This window comes from Lipotes vexillifer, unplaced genomic scaffold, assembly GCF_000442215.2.
Source record: "Lipotes vexillifer unplaced genomic scaffold, Lipotes_vexillifer_v1.1 scaffold308, whole genome shotgun sequence".
In the NCBI taxonomy this organism is placed as follows: Eukaryota; Metazoa; Chordata; class Mammalia; order Artiodactyla; family Lipotidae; genus Lipotes; species Lipotes vexillifer.
This window is the reverse complement of record NW_006792985.1, coordinates 1789406-1800001: the sequence shown is the minus strand read 5'-3', so window position 1 is coordinate 1800001 and position 10596 is coordinate 1789406. Positions and strand designations below refer to the sequence as shown.

Here is a 10596-nt window from a genome sequence, read left to right as displayed (position 1 = left end):
CATTCCTGCAATAAATTATGATAGTATATTATTTTTGATATGTGGCTAGACTCTGTGGTCTGATTTGATTCTTTTTTCTTTAGAAATTTACGTTTAACTAAGTGAAATTGGTTTATGGTGTTTTGTGTGCTACATACTATTAGATTTGGTACTGTTATTCTGACTTCATAAAATGAAACATTTTCGGTATTTTTCTATGGTTTAATGTTATTAGAACTATGTTTATTTTAAGATTAAGAATCTGCTGGGAACCCAACAGGTCTTGATGTCTTTGTCTATAGAAGATTTCTTTTTTTTTAAATTTAATTTAATTTATGTTTTTATACAGCAGGTTCTTATTAGTCATCAATTTTATACACATCAGTGTATACATGTCAATCCCAATCACCCAATTCAGCACACCACCATCCCCACCCCCCTGCGACTTTCCCCCTTTGGTGTCTATACGTTTGTTCTCTACATCTGTGTCTCAACTTCTGCCCTGCAAACCGGTTCACCTGTACCATTTTTCTAGGTTCCACATACATGCGTTAATATACGATACTTGTTTTTCTCTTTCTGACTTACTTCATTCTGTGTGACAGTCTCTAGATCCATCCATGTCTCAACACATGACTCAATTTCGTTCCTTTTTATGGCTGAGTAATATTCCATTGTATATGTGTACCACAACTTCTTTATCCATTCGTCTGGAGATGGGCATTTAGGTTGCTTCCATGACCTGACTATTGTAAATAGTGCTGCAGTGAACATTGGGGTGCATGTGTCTTTTTGAATTATGGTTTTCTCTGGGTATATGCCCAGTAGTGGGATTGCTAGATCATATGGTAATTCTATTTTTAGTTTTTTAAGGAACCTCCATACAGTTCTCCATAGTGGCTGTATCAATTTACATTTCCATCAACTGTGCAAGAGGGTTCCCTTTTCTCCACACCCTCTCCAGCATTTGTTGTTTGTAGATTTTCTGATGATGCCCATTCTAACTGGTGTGAGGTGATACCTTACTGTAGTTTTGATTTGCATTTCTCTAGTAATTAATGATGTTGATAAGCTTTTCATGTGCTTCTTGGCCATCTGTATGTCTTCTTTGGAGAAATGTCTATTTAGGTCTTCTGCCCATTTTTGGATTGGGTTGTTTGTTTCTTTAATATTGAGCTGCATTAGCTGTTTATATATTTTGGAGATTAATCCTTTGTCCATTGATTCATTTGCAAATATTTTCTCCCATTCTGAGGGTTTTTTTTTTTTGTCTTGTTTATGATTTCCTTTGCTGTGCAAAAGCCTTTAAGTTTCATTAGGTTCCATTTGTTTATTTTTGTTTTTATTTCCATTACTCTAGGAGGTAGATCAAAAAAGATCTTGCTGTGATTTATGTCAAAGAGTGTTCTTCCTGTGTTTTCCTCTAAGAGTTTTATAGTGTCCGGTCTTACATTTAGCTCTTGAATCCATTTTGAGTTTATTTTTGTGTATGGTGTTAAGGAGTGTTCTAATTTCATTCTTTTACATGTAGCTGTCCAGTTTTCCCAGCACCACTTATTGAAGAGACTGTCTTTTCTCCATTATATATCCTTGCCTCCTTTGTAATAGATTAGTTGACCATAGGTACGTGCATTTATCTCTGGGCTTTCTATCTTGTTCCATTGATCTATGTTTCTATTTTTGTGCCAGTACCATATTTTCTTGATTACTGTAGCTTTGTAGTATAGTCTGAAGTCAGGGAGTCTGATTCCTCCAGCTCCATTTTTTTCCCTCAAGACTGCTTTGGGTACTCGGGGTCTTTTGTGTCTCTATACAAATTTTAAGATTTTTTGTTCTAGTTCTGTAAAAAATGCCATTGGTAATTTGGTAGGGATTGCATTGAATCTGTAGATTGCTTTGGGGAGTATAGTCATTTTCACAGTATTAATTCTTCCAATCCAAGAACATGGTATATCTCTCCATCTGTTGGTATCATCTTTAATTTCTTTCATCAGTGTCTTATAGTTTTCTACATACAGGTCTTTTGTCTTCCTAGGTAGGTTTATTCCTAGGTATTTTATTCTTTATGTTGCAGTGGTAAATGGGAGTTTCCTTAACTTCTTTTTCAGATTTTTCATCGTTAGTGTACAGGAATGCAAGAGATTTCTGTGCATTAATTTTGTATCCTGCAACTTTACCAAATTCATTGATTAGCTCTAGTAGTTGTCTAGTGACATCTTTAGGATTCTGTATATATAGTATCGTGTCATCTGCAAACAATGACAGTTTTACTTCTTCTTTTCCAATTTGTATTCCTTTTATTTCTTTTTCTTCTCTGATTGCCATGGCTAGGACTTCCAAAACTATGATGAATAATAGTGGTGAGAGTGGACATCCTTGTCTTGTTCCTGATCTTAGAGAAAATGCTTTCAGTTTTTCACCATTGACAGTGATGTTTGCTGTGGGTTTGTTGTATATGGCCTTTATTATGTTGAGGTCGGTTCCCTCTATGCTCACTTTCTGGAGAGTTTTTATCATAAATGGGTGTTGAATTTTGTCAAAAGCTTTTTCTGCATCTATTGAGATGATCGTATGGTTTTTATTCTTCAATTTGTTAATATGGTGTATCACATTGATTTGCATATATTGAAGAATCCTTGCATCCCTGGGATAAATTCCACTTGATCATGGTGTATGATCCTTTTAATGTGTTGTTAGATTCTTTTTGCTAGTATTTTGAGGATTTTTGCATCTATATTCATCAGTGAAATTGGTCTGTAATTTTCTCTTTTTGTAATATGTTTGTCTGGTTTTGGTATCAGGGTGATGGTGGCCTCATAGAATGAGTTTGGGAGTGTTCCTTCCTCTGCAGTTTTTTGGAAGAGTTTGAGAAGGATGGGTGTTAGCTCTTCTCTAAATGTTTGATAGAATTCACCTTTGAAGCCATCTGGTTCTGGACTTTAGTTTGTTGGAAGATTTTTAATCACAGTTTCAATTTCATTACTTCTGATTGGTCTGTTCATATTTTCTCTTTCTTCCTGGTTCAGTCTTGGAAGTTATACGTTTCTAAGAATTTGTCCATTTCTTCCAGGTTGTCCATTTTATTGGCATAGAGTTGCTTGTAGTAGTCTCTTAGGATGCTTTGTATTTCTGCAGTGTCTGTTGTAACTTCTCCTTTTTTATTTCTAATTTTGTTGATTTGAGTCCTCTCTTGATGAGTCTGGCTAATGGTTTATCAATTTTGTTTATCTTCTCAGAGAACCAGCTTTTAGTTTTATTGATCTTTGCTGTTGTTTTCTTTGTTTCTATTTCATTTATTTCTGCTCAGGTCTTTATGATTTCTGTCCTTCTGCTAACTTTGGGTTTTGTTTGTTCTTCTTTCTCTAGTTCCTTTAGGTGTAAGTTTAGATTGTTTATTTGAGATTTTCCTTGTTTCTGGAGGTAGGCTTGTATAGCTATAAACTTCCCTCTTAGAACTGCTTTTGCTGCATCCCATAAATTTTGGATCGTCGTGTTTTCATTGTCATTTGTCTCTAGGTATTTTTTGATTTCCTCTTTGATTTCTTCAGTGATCTCTTGGTTATTTAGTAACGTATTGTTTAGCCTCCGTGTGTTTGTGTTTTTTACGTTTTTTTCCCTGTAATTCATTTCTAATCTCATAGTGTTGTGGTCAGAAAAGATGCTTGATATGATTTCAGTTTTCTTAAATTTACTGAGGCTTGATTTGTGACCCAAGGTGTGATCTGTCCTGGAGAATGTTCCGTGTGCACTTGAGAAGAAAGTGTAATCTGCTGTTTTTGGATGGAATGTCCTATAAATATCAATTAAATCTATCTGGTCTATTGTGTCATTTAAAGCTTCTGTTTCCTTATTTATTTTCATTTTGGATGATCTGTCCATTGGTGTAAGTGAGGTGTTAAACTCCCCCACTATTACTGTGTTACTGTCGATTTCCTCTTTTATAGCTGTTAGCAGTTGCCTTATGTACTGAGGTGCTCCTATGTTGGGTGCATATATATTTATAATTGTTATATCTTCTTCTTGGATTGATCTCTTGATCATTATGTAGTGTCCGTTCATGTCTCTTGTAACATTCTTTATTTTAAAGTCTATTTTATCTGATATGAGTATTGCTACTCCAGCTTTCTTTTGATTTCCATTTGCATGGAATATCTTTTTCCATCCCCTCACTTTCAGTCTGTATATGTCCCTAGGTGTGAAGTGGGTCTCTTGTAGACAGCATATATATGGGTCTTGTTTTTGTATCCATTCAGCAAGCCTGTGTCTTTTGGTTAGAGCATTTAATTCATTCACGTTTAAGGTAATTATCGATATGTATGTTCCTGTGACCATTTTCTTAATTGTTTTGGGTTTGTTTTTGTAGGTCCTTTTCTTGTATTTTCCACTTAGAGAAGTTCCTTTAGCATTTGTTGTAGAGGTGGTTTAGTGGTGCTGAATTCGCTTAGCTTTTGCTTGTCTGTAAAGCTTTTGATTTCTCCATCGAATCTGAATGAGATCCTTGCTGGGTAGAGTAATCTTGGTTGTAGGTTCTTCCCTTTCATCGCTTTAAGTATATCATGCCCCTCCCTTCTGGCTTGTAGAGTTTCTGCTGAGAAATCAGCTGTTAACCTTATTGGAGTTCCCTTGTATGTTATTTGTCATTTTTCCCTTGCTGCTTTCGATAATTTTTCTTTGTCTTTAATTTTTGCCACTTTGATTACTGTGTGTCTCGGTGTGTTTCTCCTTGTGTTTATCCTGTATGGGACTTGCTGTGCTTCCTGGACTTGGGTAGCTATTTCCTTTCCCATGTTAGGGAAGTTTTTGACTATAATCTCTTCAAATATTTTCTCGGGTCCTTTCTCTCTCTCTTCTCCTTCTGGGACCCCTATAATGCGAATGTTTTTGCATTTAATGTTGTCCCAGAAGTCTCTTAGGCTGTCTTCATTTCTTTTCAGTCTTTTTTCTTTGTTCTGTTCCGCAGCAGTGAACTCTACCATTCTGTGTTCCAGGTCATTTACCTGTTCTTCTGCCTCAGTTATTCTGCTATTGATTCCTTCTAGTGTAGTTTTCATTTCAGTTATTGTATTGTTCGTCTCTGTTGTGTGTTCTTTAATTCTTCTAGGTGTTTGTCGAACATTTCTTGCATCTTCTCAATCTTTGCCTCCATTCTTTTTCTGAGGTCCTGGATCATCTTCACTATCATTATTCTGAATTCCTTTTCTGGAAGGTTGCCTATCTCTACTTCATTTAGTTGTTTTTCTGGGGCTTTATCTTGTTGCTTCATGTGGTACATAGCCCTCCGCCTTTTCATCTTGTCTATCTTTCTGTGAATGGTTTTTGTTCCACAGGCTGCAGGATTGTAATTCTTGCTTCTGCTGTCTGCCCTCTGGTGGATTAGGCTATGTAAGAGGCTTGAGCAAGTTTCCTGATGGGAGGGACTAGTGGTGGGTAGATCTGGGTGTTGCTCTGGTGGGCAGAGCTCAGTAAAAGTTTAATCTGCTTGACTGTTGATGGGTGGGGCTCGGTTCCCTCCCTGTTGGTTGTTTGGCCTGAGGCAACCCAACACTGGAGCCTACCTGGGCTGTTTAGTGGGACTAATGACAGACTCTGGGAGGGCTCACGCCAAGAAGTACTTTCCAGAACTTCTGCTGTCTGTATCCTTGTCCCTATGGTGAGCCACAGCCACCCCTCACTGCTGCAGGAGACCCTCCAACACTAACAGTTAGGTCTGGTTCAGCCTCCCCTGGGGACACTGCTCCTTCCCCTGGGTCCCGATGCGCACACTACTTTGTGTGTGCCCTCCAAGAGTGGAGTCTCTGTTTCCCCCAGTCCTGTCGAAGTCCTGTAGTCAAATACTACTAGGCTTCAAAGTCTGGTTCTCTAGCAATTCCTCCTCCCATTGCTGGACCCCCAGGTTGGGAAGCCTGGGGCTCAGAACCTTCACTCCTCCAGTTGGTGGACTTCTGTGGTATAAGTGTTCTCCAGTCTGTGAGTCACCCACCCAGCAGTTACGGGATTTGATTTTACTGTGATTGCACCCCTCCTACCGTCTCGTTGTGGCTTCTCCTTTGTCTTTGGATGTGGGGTATCTTTCTTGGTGAGTTCCAGTGTCTTCCTGTCGATGATTGTCCAGGAGCTAGTTGTGATTCTCATGTTCTCACAAGAGCGAGTGAGAGCACATCCTTCTACTCTGCCATCTCAGTTCCTCCTCCTTTGGTAGATTTTTAATTACCTTTAATTCGTGCTATTTAGTTCTACTCAATTCATTTCTCTTGGGTCAATTTTGATATTTTCACTAGGAAAACATTTTTCTCTTCAGTTTTCAAATGAATTGCCAAGAAATTGCATTTGTATTTTCTTAGCTTTGTCTTATTTTCCTTTTTTTTTTTTTTTTTTCCGGTACGGGGGCCTCTCACTGTTGCGGCCCCTCCCGTTGTGGAGCACAGGCTCCCGACGCACAGGCTCAGCGGCCATGGCTCATGGGCCCAGCCGCTCCGCGGCATGTGGGATCTTCCCAGACCGGGGCATGAACCCGTGTCCCCTGCATTGGCAGGCGGACTCTCAACAACCACTGCACCACCAGGGAAGCCCACGTCAACAATTTTATACACATCAGTGAGTGTATTTGTATCTTTAAAAATAAAATTATTAAAGTTCTAAAAAGTTTTGCTTTATTACCTGCTTTGTTATATACAAGTTTATAACTCATATTGGTCATAAACTGTATATTTTACAATTGTATACTCTTTATCCTACTCGATACTTTTTTTTAACACAGATTTATTTAATTAATTTATGTATTTGGCTGCATTGGGTCCTCGCTGCGCATGGGCTTTCTCTAGTTGCAGCAAGCAGGGGCTACTCTTTGTTTCGGTGTACAGGCTTCTCACTGCGGTGGCTTCTCTTGTTGCGGAGCACAGGCTCTAGGCGCGCGGGCTCTAGAGTGCAGGCTTAGTAGTTGTGGCACACAGGCTTAGTTGCTCCGTGGCATGTGGAATCTTCCCAGACCAGGGCTCGAACCCATGTACCCTGCATTGGCAGGTGGATTCCTACCCACTGCGCCACCAGGGAAGTCCCCACTCAGTACTTTTGACCTTGAAATTATAACTCGATTGATACATGTTTCTCTGCATTTTTTTGCAGAGAACAAAATAAATTAAAACAAAATACTATTTTCCCCAAAAAGATGCGCATTTTTCTCCCAGGTGTCTTCTTGACCGTGAAAAGATGAGACCTTTAGAGTACTTTTATTTTCTGCCTCTCTTCTGTTTTCCCCTCGTTCTCTTCTTTCAGATCTTGGGAGTAGTTTTACTTCTGCCTCCCTCCATCTCCCCTGCCTATAACTCTTTTACTTTGAATAGATAGTTTAGTACATCTTGAATAGATATCTATTAAAATTTCTTTGGGGATAAAGTCCTTTGTTTCAAGAGTCCTTATTTATCATGTAAGTTATACATTCTTAGATATTCGGTCATTATCTAAATGTATATTACATGATATAAACTGAAAGATTTGTTGCTTATATTACCCTTTCTCATCATCTTCCATGTTACCATGTCTCTGTTCTGGTTTATTTTTTCTTATTTAGAACCCTTTCTCAATTATTTTTCTCAGTTGGGGTAACTGAGAAAATATATTCTCTCAATTCTTGCATATTTGTAATTTTTTTCATATATCAAAGTGTAAGTTTTGTTGGTATAGAATTCTTTCTCTCTGTCCCCTGTGAATGTTATTCAACTCTTGCTTTCTCTTTTCTTAAAGTGTAACAGATTAGAAGTCCAGTGAGGAGCTGATTTTTTTATCTTTTATAACTTACTTGCTTTTTATAGCTGGGTGCTTAAATATAATTCAGCATCCACGAACTTTTATCCCTGATACCTTTTAATGTATATTTTCTTTTATTATAACACTCTACTTTTTGCAGTAATAAAATATACATAATATAAAATTTACCATTTTAACCATTTTTAAGCATACAGTTCAGTGACATTAAGCACAGTAAACATTGTTGTACAACCATCACTGTCATCCATCTCTAGAACTTTTTTATCTTCCCAAACTGAAACTTTGTACCATTAAACAATAACTCCCCCTTCCACAGCCCCATTCAAGCACAATTCTACTTTCTATTTGAATTTGATGACTCTAAATACCTCTTAAAAGTGGAATTATACAGTATTTGACCTTTTGTGACTGTCTTGTTTCACTTAGTGTAATGCCTTCAGGGTTCATCCATGTTACTATGTCAGAATTTCCTTGTTTTTTAAGGCTGAATAATATTCCCTTATATGTTATGTGTGTACCACATTTTGTTTAGCCATTCATCCATCGATGGACATTTGAGTTTGTTACCACCTTTTGGCTTTTGTGAATATGCTGCTATAAACTTGGGTGTACAAATATATTTTCGAGTCCCTGCTTTCACTTCTTCTGGGTATACACCCAGAAGTAGAATTGCGGATCTTATGGTAATCTGTGTTTAATCGTTTTGTGGAACTGCCATACTATTGTATTTTCCATAGTGGCACCACCATTTTACATTTTCATCGGCAGCACACAAAGCTTTTATTTTATCCACATCTGTGCCAATCCTTTTTATCTTCTGTTTCTTGATTATAGCCGTTCTAATGGGTGTGATTTTAATATAATTTTTAATCTGTCAGTTTAAAAAAAATATGTCTCCTATGCTAGGAGGGCTCTGTGACGTTGAACCTGAGAGTAGAGAACTCATAGCACCTTGCTTGCTTGGTCTTCTGTTCTTAGAATATTTTATTTTTATAGAATATTTTGAGCCCATTTATATCTGAAATATAAATGACATGAATTCAGTGATTTGCAGTTATACAGGTCTGTATCAGTGTCTTAATCTCAGTTTCCTCATCTGTGAAATGAGGGTCTTTAGTGATTAACTTCCTAGATTGTCTGATTCAGCTGTAGCATCATTCGCATACTTACAGAATAAAGGTCAGAATTACTGCAAGGCATTTACCAGCCCTCCATAGATAGTGGAAGTCCTCCCTTTCTACCTGTCTTCTCATACATACTTGTTAAAGGCCAACAACACAGGTCTACTTATTCCCTAATCATCCTTCATAATCTTTTAATTGTTCCTTCTCACTGATTCTTTTCTCCACTGATTCTAACCTCCCTTCACACTTTGTTTTGGTGGAAGTCTTACTCTAAACTTCAGATAACAGCTGAGATCTCACTTGAAGAAGTCTTCCCAGTTCTCTGTGACCTAAATTAATTTCTAAATTGTTATCCTCATAGACCTTGAATTTTTAGACTTATCACATTATGCCTTTTATTAGAAGGATGTGTGTGTGTGTGATTTTTATTTGACCCTTCCCCATAGTTTAATAAGGCTCTACACTGCTGGGACCATATCTTACTCATATTATGACCTTGTGCCTATGTCAGGGCAAGTAAGTACTTAGTGTATTTTAACTGCATTTGAGCAAGAGTGGAAAAAACGTGTATTGACCAGTAATCAGTTTTGTGGCTTGGTGTTGCTATTTTGTCTAGGAAATGTAATCAACAATATTTTTGTATTTTATATCTACCTTTTAGGACCAGTGTTTCTTAAGTCAGCAATAAAATTAACTACAGCAGGAACTTCATTAAAGCTACAATTTAGGATATGAAATATGAAGGGTTTCTAACTTTACCCTGTACATTTCACATATATCATTAGTCATTGTTAGACACTTTGGTCTTGCTTTATATAATTCAGTGCTGAATGTGTATTTTAATGAGAGAATTTTTGACATCAACATTTTTAACTTTCGTCTAATTTATAATATTAACTTTGAGTTCATGGAAATAGCTGCCTCTATAGATTATGGTTTGAAACTGCTAATAAGCTCAGTCAGTAATACATGATCTTTAGCTCCTAAACTGTTAATGGTAGATTTCACTTTTTGTTCAGATCTATGTCTGAATTGAAAGGGGTCACGGTGTCTGAATGCTGAATAAAGCAGTAGCATGCTAATCAGAAGATAGAAGTACTAGACTCACTCCATTATTAACTTACACTCTGTTCAGGAATCGGCATGGGTATTGGTGTCTTTTTTAAACTGGTATTAATAGTCTCTGCTCCTTGATAGTTTGTGAAGTGCTTCATCACCACCATTTAAAAAATGTTTTAAATTCTTGTAGCGTTTTGAAGTAGTTATCTATTATCCCTGTTTTATAGATGCGGGGATTGAGACTTAGAGAAATTCAGTCACTGAAGATTTGGCTAGCAGTAAAATAAGTAATAGACTTGGAACTAGACCCCAGGATTTACCCCACAGTTAAGACTGTTAGCTGCAATCATGCTGTGGTGTGTTTTTTTGTTTATAGGATTCTACATAAATGCACTGATGTTATTATCAACAAGTTATCTTGAATGTCACTACAGTGTGTGTGTGTATATATATATATTCCATTGCATGTTTAAATCTGTTTCCCTCAGTGGTGTCTGGTAACAGATTAAGCTTCAGGGGTATGATTTTCATTACTTTTTCCAAGTGAATGATTTTGAAAGCTATCAAAAGCATTTTTCTATTTTTAAAATTTTCCTTCAAACCAATGTTTTCTTTCAGAATTACAAAATAATTTTAAAAACATGATTATCTGATGTTAACTGTTAATCCT

At 37.0% G+C, this 10596-nt stretch overlaps 1 protein-coding gene across 1 annotated transcript in view; it reads left to right on the top strand.

Moving 5' to 3' along the window:
* The window catches only part of HMBOX1 (homeobox containing 1), a 178547-nt gene that overhangs the window by 73592 nt on the left and 94359 nt on the right, over positions 1 to 10596 (top strand). The window lies entirely within an intron of this gene.